The sequence below is a fragment of the Halyomorpha halys genome, unplaced genomic scaffold (genome assembly GCF_000696795.3).
Source record: "Halyomorpha halys isolate HHAL.00 unplaced genomic scaffold, Hhal_1.1 Scaffold670.1, whole genome shotgun sequence".
NCBI classification, from domain to species: domain Eukaryota; kingdom Metazoa; phylum Arthropoda; class Insecta; order Hemiptera; family Pentatomidae; genus Halyomorpha; species Halyomorpha halys.
In genome coordinates this window covers 195967-206388 of record NW_027106188.1, presented here as the reverse complement: position 1 = coordinate 206388, position 10422 = coordinate 195967, and the positions used below count along the sequence as shown (strand labels likewise).

Here is a 10422-nt window from a genome sequence, read left to right as displayed (position 1 = left end):
CTGTTGTAAATAAAAAAAAACATTATTATTAAATAGTTTTATTTTAAACAATGTGGGTCTAATGTATGTATGTTTATTAATATTTCTTTATAATTTTGAACATTTTCACTTACTATATATTCCTGTATTTTATTTTATGATTATCATTTTATTATTATATTAACATTTTTATGAATCTGAGTGGACAAGTTGTCCAAGAATAAAATTTACTTATCATTTCATTTTATGATTTATATTTGTAGATGCTGTATTTGCTGGCTGCGTACGTATGGGTTCGAAGCTTATACAACTTGTATCACTCTTCAGGTAATCTTTATTAAAATTTTTATATAGTTTATTTTAACATAGTAATTTATTTTAAAATAAAAAATATTTAATTTATTTTTATATTGTATTATAGTTTCGTTATACGTAAATATATGACAATAATAAACAAAATACGTAAAAAGATATTGTAATAAATAAATAATAGTCATAATAATTCTTTAGCTATAACATTTTAAAAAAATGCTATAATTATTATAAGAGATAATGTGTTTAAAAAATTAAAATATTGACGGCCTTAAAGTTCAGTTATTATTAAGAGGTTCCTGTATATATTTCGGATCGGATCTATTATATTTATTCTATGGTGTGGTAAGTGTATTATTCAAAAATATGTTTAATCCTACCGGTTTAATTTTGTATTTGTAAGTTTCAATTTAATTTCATAGATACATAGATACATGCACTTAAATAATTTATGATTATTTGTTTTGTGGCTATCCTTAAATTAAAATTATAGAATTGTTAAATAATTTTGTATTTCTTTTATAATTATATAAATATAATTATGTTACTCTCCCATCAGAATTAGTGGTTTAAAATTTAGGATATTAAATGTTAACTTATTATTATAAATGTTAGCTATATATTAGAAGGGAAGCGCGGTGGTGTAATAAGTTAGACACTATGCTACTAACTCCATGGACCCAAACCGGCTGTAGCAGATCATCAATTATTTATCCTGTTATTGTAGCTGTGAGCAACATATGGGTTAGGGAGCCCTCTGTGGTCTACCCAGCCTCAAAGTCGGTACCCTTAATTAATAAAAAATTTAGTGATGGGGCGTGATCATGAATAAATCACCTCCTTGTACAACCTTTGTCCAAGAAGCAGTACATTCTAACAAAGTACTAAACGCTTGACCCATTCATGGTTGTGATTTTCAGTTTCAACTATAGATTAGAACGATAGCAATAAACTTTAACTATTTTATTTTTACATTGCACCTGTAAATCTAATTTACAACCAGCAAATGAGCTGTACTATTCAGGCATGGCATGAGGGAGACAGCACCCAGTGGTGCACCCTCCTCATTTTAAGTAGATTATTTGATTACATTAGGAGGTCCCGCATCCAACTCCAGCCTATGCCGAGTTACGTCAGGGATCTCATGTGATACCATCTGTCGTATAAATTTATTGAAATGTTCATATAGTGTGTTGTGCAACCGTTTGAGTCATATGAATGAATGCGTAGGTCGGTGTGAATGGTCTTGTTTGAAACGTAGAGTGGCGAGCTCGTCGCCAAATTTAAAAATTTCGATTGAAAAGTTTATATTTTCTGAATCTGTGTCTTTTTGGCAGGTCCATAAATTTGACAGGCGTAAGTCCATATGGGTTTTAGTAAATAATTGTATACGTTAAGTTTCTGTCTAAAGGGATAATTTAGAAGGTCTGTGTCTCAGTTTTGTCTCAGTCCGAAATTTAGCGTTTTACGTTTTGTCTTGACGTGTGGGTCCCATGTTAATTTATATATAATGAGCATAAGTATACTTATTGTAAGAATTAAACATTAATTTATTTTAATCAATAAATATCAGTCTATTCGATCTTATTAACAAAGTTTAGATAATCGAACAAATTAGATATTAAATGTACCTGTATTAGACATCTTAAACAGTTGTGGAGTATAAGAAGGACGAAGATAATGAAACGGAAGCGATCTTACCATGACCTAGCGAGATTATAAAACCATCACTGGGTTGGCTATCTCATTGTTTTTACAGCCTTCACATAGTTCGACCGTTTGGGTTTTGTTCTCAAGTGGTACTTTTTAAAACCTCTGCTGTACAATCTATTAAGTACCGCTCAATTAGATATGATTGATGCAAACAATCGTTGATTTCAGATTAGATTTTTTTAAAATTCCTATGCATCTGTATCAAAAAAAGAGTTTTGAGTTGAATCTATGGTATCTTTTTTTTTTGCCAGATTGCATCAAGTTCTCAACACGTTTATTTTGAAGGCCAATTTAATTTTTTTTTAGGTGTATAATATACAATTATTAAATTACTGATTTAATATATTGATTGTTTGAGGGTAGTTTATATTATTATTTACACAAACTTCAATGATCTAATTTTATTCTCAACTTGTTATTTTAACAAGCATCCGATGTTTTCGGCCATTGTGTCATTCTCAAGGAGATTTACTTTATACAACGGATTTTTACAGGCATATATTATATTCTTTTTTATATTTATATTAGGTATATATTCTTTTTTAAAGAATATATACCTTCAAATATTTTAATAATTGTATTTTTAGAAATACAAACCACAACTCAAAAAATTTAGTGAAATGGTTAGGCTACTGACTGACCTATGAACTCATAGAGACTATCAAGCATACGTCATTGTTTAATAAATATGAATTAAAATCTATAAATATGTAAATATTTAAATATAAGAAAATGGTCAGGGTTGCGGGTTGCACTTTGCAGGGCTCCATCAAGGCTGTTCAAAGCGAACGGTTGAACAGGAGCTGTTGAAGCTGTTCAACCGTCGGACACATTTAAACTATTTGTTCTTTTATTGACCGTAATCCCGACCATCTTCTTATATTTAAAATCTATTTAATATATTTCAAAAGATTAATCAGAGATATTAATGATAAATAAATTAAAATCTATGGCATGTTCACACATAGTTAAATTACATTGGATATAATTTACACAAACTTCAATGATCTACTTTTACTCTCAACTTTTTATTTTAACAAACCCCCAACGTTTCGTCCCTTGGGCCATTCTGAAGGAGTCATACATAGTCATTTATGTCATACTTCATTAAATTGTCTTTTTTGCATGCTAATTCCCCATGTCTTATATAAACAATATAATTTCAATACAAAACTATTCCACGAAAATTGTTTTTCCTTTTATATTAACCTCTTAAACAATATCGACAATAAAACCTAGGCATGTTGATATTGTTAATGAGATTAATAAAAAAGCAAAAACAATTTTTGTGGAATAGTTTTGTATTGAAATTATGTTGTTTATATAAGATATGGGCAATTAGCCTGCAAAAAATACAATTTAATGGAGTATGGCTCCTTGGGAATGGCCCAAGGTCCGAAACTTTGGAGGTTTGTTAAAATAAAAAGTTCAGAGTAAAAGTGGATCATTGAAGTTTGTGTTAACTATATACAATGTCATTTAACTATATGTGAAAATACAATAGATTTTAATTTATTTATTATTATTATATCTGATTAATCTTTTGAAATGTATAAAATAGATTTTAATTCATATTTACTAAAACAATGACGTATGCTTCATGGTTACTATAAGTTCATTGGTCAGTCAGTAGTCGCCTCACCATTTCGGAATTCAGATTTTTTTATTTTTAAAAACACAATTATTATAATATTTGAAGGTATATATTCTTAAAAACCTGTAAAAATGCGTTGTATAAAAGGGAGGTAATTTTATTAATTAATTATTAATCATTTTCATTAGTATTATATTTTATTTTATTTTATTTTTTCACTCGAAAATAATTCTTGTTCGATATGCAAACCTTATAAAATGATCTTGGCAATAAACGGGTTTTCTCCGTGATTAATTTAACATTCTTGTGAGACCACCGCTTTTTATGTGTTTATACCAACTGTTGCGTAATCTGTTTCTGGGTATTATTATCGTTTTTTAAAAATTAATGAATGCGTCTTGCATCGACATCCGATGGTTTGAGATGGTCGTAGAGAGTCCTAATCATTTATTGATTGTTTCTACCCTGATTGTAATCTAATTAATTGATTCTACCTCCAGGACCCAGCCCAGATAAAGCTCAGCAAAGTGAAGCGAAATGTTGTTTACAAAGAAATACTTTCTTTTTCTCGCTATTTTGTACCTTTATTGATCTCCCCCTGGACCATCTTCCTACTATATAATAATAATAAAAACAACCTAAAATATGACTATATACTCTAACGAATCCTTCATGAGCGGAATCATTGCATTATCAAACTCAAGGACTGACCAATTAACTTTATTATCATAAACATCCTGCTACTTAATGAGCGATAAGGATATTTTGCTAACAAGGTACCCATATAATATTACTTCATATTTTAATTGAGGTCTTTTCGTAGGTTGACCCACTTGAGATAAAAAAAAGAAATTCGTTTATTTAAATTTTAGTTCATCATGTTATGAATATTCCCATGATAAATTATTTCTAACATAAATTACTTATTATAGATAATATTGATTTATTATAATACATTTTATAAACTCCATAACAATAATACTGGTATACATACGTTTTCATGCCAGAATAAGAAAAATAAAAAATTCGTATATTTAAATTCTAGTTTATTGTGTTATTATGAATATCGCCATGATAAATTATTTAGAACATAAATTACTTATTATGGATAATATTGATTTATTATAATACATTTTAAAACGTTTATAATGCTGGCAAGTATGATAATCTTTATGATGTTAATTCAATAGGCTGTGCAACTAATAATATTTGTTTATGAATTTAAAGTTATATCCATATTATATAGTTATATTTTATAATATATGATATATTTATATCAATACAGAGATATTTGATCGATTCATAATTCAAAATGAGATACTTATAACTCAAGCGTCCTCTCCCTAAAGTCTATAAGGTGGCAAAGGAAGAAAATAGACCAGCAGGGAGCCTAGTATATCTGGGTGTCCCCCTTGGCAGACATCCTGACGCTAGCTCGCCACTGTAATAAGAAGATCTAGCAGGTTAGGACAAAGTCTTACAGGCTTAATCATCTGCTATCTTCTCTTAATCTTTTTCTCCGCCTCAAATTAATGATCTACTAAAGTGTGCTGCCCTACGGAGCACCTATACTGACCAACACAGCACCTTCAACGACCAAGAGGCTCCAACAGTTTGAGAAAAAAAATATTCTAATATTTTTCACCGTGCAAAAAATATATATTTAGTTTACGTTTGAAATACTATAGAAGGAGATTAGTTCTAAAATAAATAAGTAAAAGTTATTATTTATTATTTATTAATTATATTTTTAAAAGAATCATGATTGAAGAAAGAAATTTATCATATTTTTAATTTATCATTTAGGTTTAATTTTAAATAAAATACATCTGGGGCCATTTTTATCATAAAGTAAAAACTAATTCTATTTCAATGTCACTGATTTGTACAATGCCGACTAATACTATAATATCATTAATAGTGGCTTCCATTATGAAACAAAAGTACTATTGCTTGCACTTAGCAGTTTCTGTACTTGTATTTATGGATTAATATTATTGTTTTTTGATTCATTGTTTTATGAAAACAATAAAAAAAAGTATTATGAATCGAAAGATTGAAAAATCTTATTAATTTCGTACAAATCTCTCAAAAACTAGTTGGCCTCAAACATTGATAAAAAAACTTTGTAAGTAAGAAATATATATATATTTTTACATTCAATAATGATAACAATAAATAACTGTTCAGATTCTCTTCGAATGTAACAAGATATTCTTAGTATTTAGCTGTTATATTCGTAACTAGGCATTTATATAAATTGTAATTATGTTATGTTTAATGAAAAGATTATTTATAACCACATAGGATAATATTTTATTTTTTCAGTGACTTTAAAATGAAAAATCATATATTTATCAGGTATTGTTTATTTTTCTAACACTGTCAATTATACAGAAATACAGTATATAACATACTTACTTCAGTTTATAGTGCATTAGAGATATTCTATTCTTATTTATTAATTAAGTGAAATCATTTTTACACTAATAATAGGTATTATTTGTATTTTATTTCACTAATAATTAAATATCCGTAAACATTGGACGACATTCTATTTATCTCAATATAAATTGTTATTTCACAGTAATAAATAAATTTCAATATCTATCTATAATTTTTAAAGTATTGACTATATTTAGTTGCAAAATGTATAAGACATTAATTTGTTTATTTTCCTTAGTCAATGTTTTGACTGTGAATGCGAGACTAAATCGGTAAAATATTATGATTTTAACTATACGATTTGTCAGAATTTGTATAGAACATTAAGAAAAAACAGTAATATAACGAATTAAATATCTATATTTCGGTTCTAAAAAGTTTCCAATATCGACTTGCTACTTTGCGCGTTTCACGGTTTTTCACGCGTACGTTATTGAACACTGACCAGCGAGAACACGAGGAGGCAGTGAAGATCCCTGGTGGAGAGAGCTCTGGAGATGAAAAGATAGCAAGAAGATCCGGAGTGTTGCAACTTCCACTGTTTCAGTTGAAGAGCTATCCTTTCCAAGTTAGCAACATTGTATCTATACCACACTTATTTTTTATTCCACCCGAATGTTTTCACAACGTCCTGGACGAAAAAACTTCCCTAAAAAGAACTTCCCTTTAATAATGTTTATATAGTTATTGTTAACATATCACATGTAATCGAGTTAGAAGTACCTGTATTAATTATATGTGCAAAAAGTGATCCCATTCGTCATCTTTTATATCCCATCATTAAAGTCACTTAAGCAGTGTCTCCATAGAGGCATTAAAGTCTCTATGTTAAAATTGTATTATAGTTAATCAGTTATTCTTAATCGGTACCGTATGTATTTACAATCATTTTATTTTATCTTTGTTTAGTTTAATTTTGTTGCTAAGAATTTGTTTAAAATAAAAAAATTATTTCATACAATGAATAAATCATACAATATTCTAAAAAAATTTTGAATTTCTTATTATATTATAATTTAACAAGAATATTCCTTCTTCAAATATATTTCATAGTGATCTAGATATTTTGTTCTGATTGGTTTAAAGTCAATTCAGGTACAGATTTTGAGTTTAAAGTTACGCTATTTATCAGGTTTTTATTATTATTATTCCATTTTTTAATTCATAAGATTTCTGATTTTATTTCCCGTGTTTAATCCTATTAGTTGACTCTTTGATGGAGTAAAGTAATTGTAAGTTTTATTATCAGACCATTTAATATTGTAGCTTATTTTATTAATTTTTTTATTAGATGTTTTTTCAAAGAGATAATACTTGAAGAAATTAGTGTATTTTAATTTCTTTCGAGCTGGATTTTATTAATCAAAGTGAATATTATGCCAAAGTGAAGTAAATATTTTGCTCAAGTAGGCTTAAGATCCATCTAGGTGCGAGTTATGAATTCAAATCGTCCGTTTTATATGTACGAGGTGTTATTTGGGTTATTATTTTATTTTATGATCTAGAAAATGAATCTCGTTATTTTAGATTCGAGATTAAAATTAAAAATTGCTGGTTGTTTTACCGGAGTTAAATGATTTTTATTTGGAAAGTATTGACTAATTGTTTCATTTTCGAAAAATAAATAAATGCAAAAATAACACTAGGTGAATATTCGCAGTATTGGCTTCAATGAAAATATATATTTTTGATGTACCTACATAATATGTTGACTAAATAGCTATTTATTTTATTATTTTTTAAATCAAAGTAGTATCATAGTAGTTTTCTATTTTTTTTTTAGATTAGTTTCAGACTGATCTAATATGAATAAGTTGAAAAAATAAATAAATAAACAAGTGAATTCCTATCTTCCTACCTATAGCTTTATGTGTTTTATAATGTAAGTAAAATATTTTAAAGATACTTAGAAACAAAGACACAGAACTGACCTAGACTGTTAGAAGAAGTATGAAGAGCTAAGGAGACAAGGTATGAAGGTAGCGTAGACAAGATGGAGGTACTCACAGAGCTGGCGGATGCTGCGGGACGATGCGACGAGATGGAACTGACTGCGAGAGCCGGGGGCGGTCGGGTCTCCCCCGCCTAACTGTACCGCCCCCTCCACGACTGTTTCACTTTTCGCCGATGAATGGTTCCATTTTTGGAGGGAATGTCAAGGTGGCCTATCTGTGTCATCAGCCTCTTCGGGCACTGTGGTCCATTGAGCAGAATGACTCTAATCTGCTTTACCCGCCGGAGAATGACCGCGATCACGTTAGCCTGCGGACGTAGGGAAACCTCGACCGGGCGATGTTCACGGTAACGTCTTATAGTAGAAAATTATTAAATCATCGAACAGTGATTAATTTTATGACATTTTTAGTATGCCATCTCTGCCATTTAGAGATTAATCTTTTATAACTGTCAGGATTGTGGTAATATAACAACTCCTATAATATAAAGTAAAAGTGGAACTAGATATTGTAAAAACGAAACGAAATAAAAACTTTTATATTGGTTAAAGCTATTCCAAAACATTGGTTATTTATTCTATTCTATTCGAATGCTTAGGTAAGTACTTCGTGTCAATTTTTTTTTAAAAATCTTTATTGATTTTAGCATTGTTATCTGCTAGTGCTTTAGGATGTAAAACCAAATCATCATCAAGGCCCATCATTCATATTTTATCTTCCTATATTTAGCCCTTTTTTGCAGGCTATTCTGCCCAGATCATTAAATTAGCATTCTCTTATCACAGTGTATAGTATTAAGTTGATCTGTAGTTAAAAGTTTTAAAATTTAATTGAAGAATGACAAAATTGGTTGATTTGACTTAATTTAACGATCTGGACAGAATAGCCTGCAGAAAGTTTTTAAATTGTTGGATGTTATAAATTTATATTCAAGGTTATCCTTGAGGATGGCCAAGATGGCCGAGACGTCGAACATTTAAATAAATAATAAAGAGTGAGTCTTGGATATGAATTATTTATTTAAACAATAAAACCAGTCTCAAAGAAGTGAACAAATTATATATAAGATAATAATTTATTCAGTCTAATAATTCTATTTTTAAGCACTTTCATTCATTGTTATTATATCTATTATGAAAAGTTATGTGCTTGTCTCGTTACGTCCTATTCATGGCTATATTGAATTTAACCTAATTTCTTTAATTAACTTAATTTTTTTTAATTATTGGGGTTATAAAATTTTCGTTATTTCGATGGCTTCTAAAATTATTTTGCTTTGTATATTGTATAATTTTTAAATTGGAATTTCTAGTTTTTAGTTATACTACGTTGTTCCTAGACTGGGATGTTTACATTTTATAATTTTTAGTATTACACTTTTTTTTTTAAATATTTATTTATTGCTATTTACAACTGTATATTATGATACATTTAGTAAATCTGATCTAAGTTAAATTGGAGTGTTACAGGCATGTAGAGAAACTACCCATTGGTAGCACTCTAATGACATTTTACATTAGCGGGTCTCGTGGCCATCTTCTTTTCAGGCGCCTCGGAGGATTGTCAGGAATGGAAGAGGATGGAAGGTTAGAAACTAGGGGGTTTGAGTGGTTAGGGAGTTTATAATGGAAGGAGTGATATCTGGTTCGGGCTAGATCGGTTACACAGGGAACATTAAGGTCTTTATGTACGATTTTATTTGTGACAAAGAAAGGAGCATTGAGGATTTTACGAAGGATTTTGGATTGTAAGGATTGAATACGAGAGGAATTCGAAGGTTTAGTGGTGCCCCAAAGCTCAACTCCATATGTCCAGATTGGCCTTATTACAGTCATGTAGATCAGTCTTTTGTAATGTGTTGGAAGTTTAGACCGTTTGTCTAGTAAGTGCTGTAATAGTCGAAATCGACGTGCAGTTTTCCTGTCTTTTCAGTCTTGTGTGAGGATTCCAGGTTAATGGTTTGTCAAAATGTAGTCCAATGTAGCGGATTTGTTCGACTGCTGTGCAAGCATCTCACAAAACTTTCACTTACCATCCTGAGAGACTAATTTTTAAATACATTATTGAATTTCATTCCTTTAAACATTGGTATATTAGGGGTTTTCGAGGTGAGAATAACGAATATCTACTTTGTTCTTGTCAAGAAAATAGCAATTTAACAAAATATGAAAAAGCCTTGTACATGTAATTGGAGTCGGGAGAGATCGGACAGGCTCGGGTTTCTCTGATCTAAACTGCTGTTTCCATTTATAATTTTTCTCCAGTAGTTAGTTATCACATTCTTTTATAAATTCATAATTGTAGGTTTTTTTAGACATTTAAATACCTAAAATTATAACCAATACTTTGCTAATATATATATTCTTTAAAACAGATATATTCATAGACTTACGAACAACATTTACATAATATTATAATAAATTA

General features: G+C 29.2%; 1 protein-coding gene across 2 annotated transcripts in view; it reads right to left on the bottom strand.

Annotated features, from left to right (window-relative positions):
• The window catches only part of LOC106685208 (uncharacterized), a 98746-nt gene extending 90673 nt beyond the window's left edge, over window positions 1-8073 (bottom strand). The window contains exon 1 of one of the 2 annotated variants that reach the window (XM_014427764.2): window positions 8051-8073. The gene's annotated coding sequence lies outside the window, so the exon portion shown is untranslated. Of the gene's footprint in view, window positions 1-7974 lie in introns of both variants that reach the window. The other variant, XM_024360748.2, reaches the window with a different exon arrangement.
• Window positions 8074-10422: the final 2349 nt, after the last annotated feature.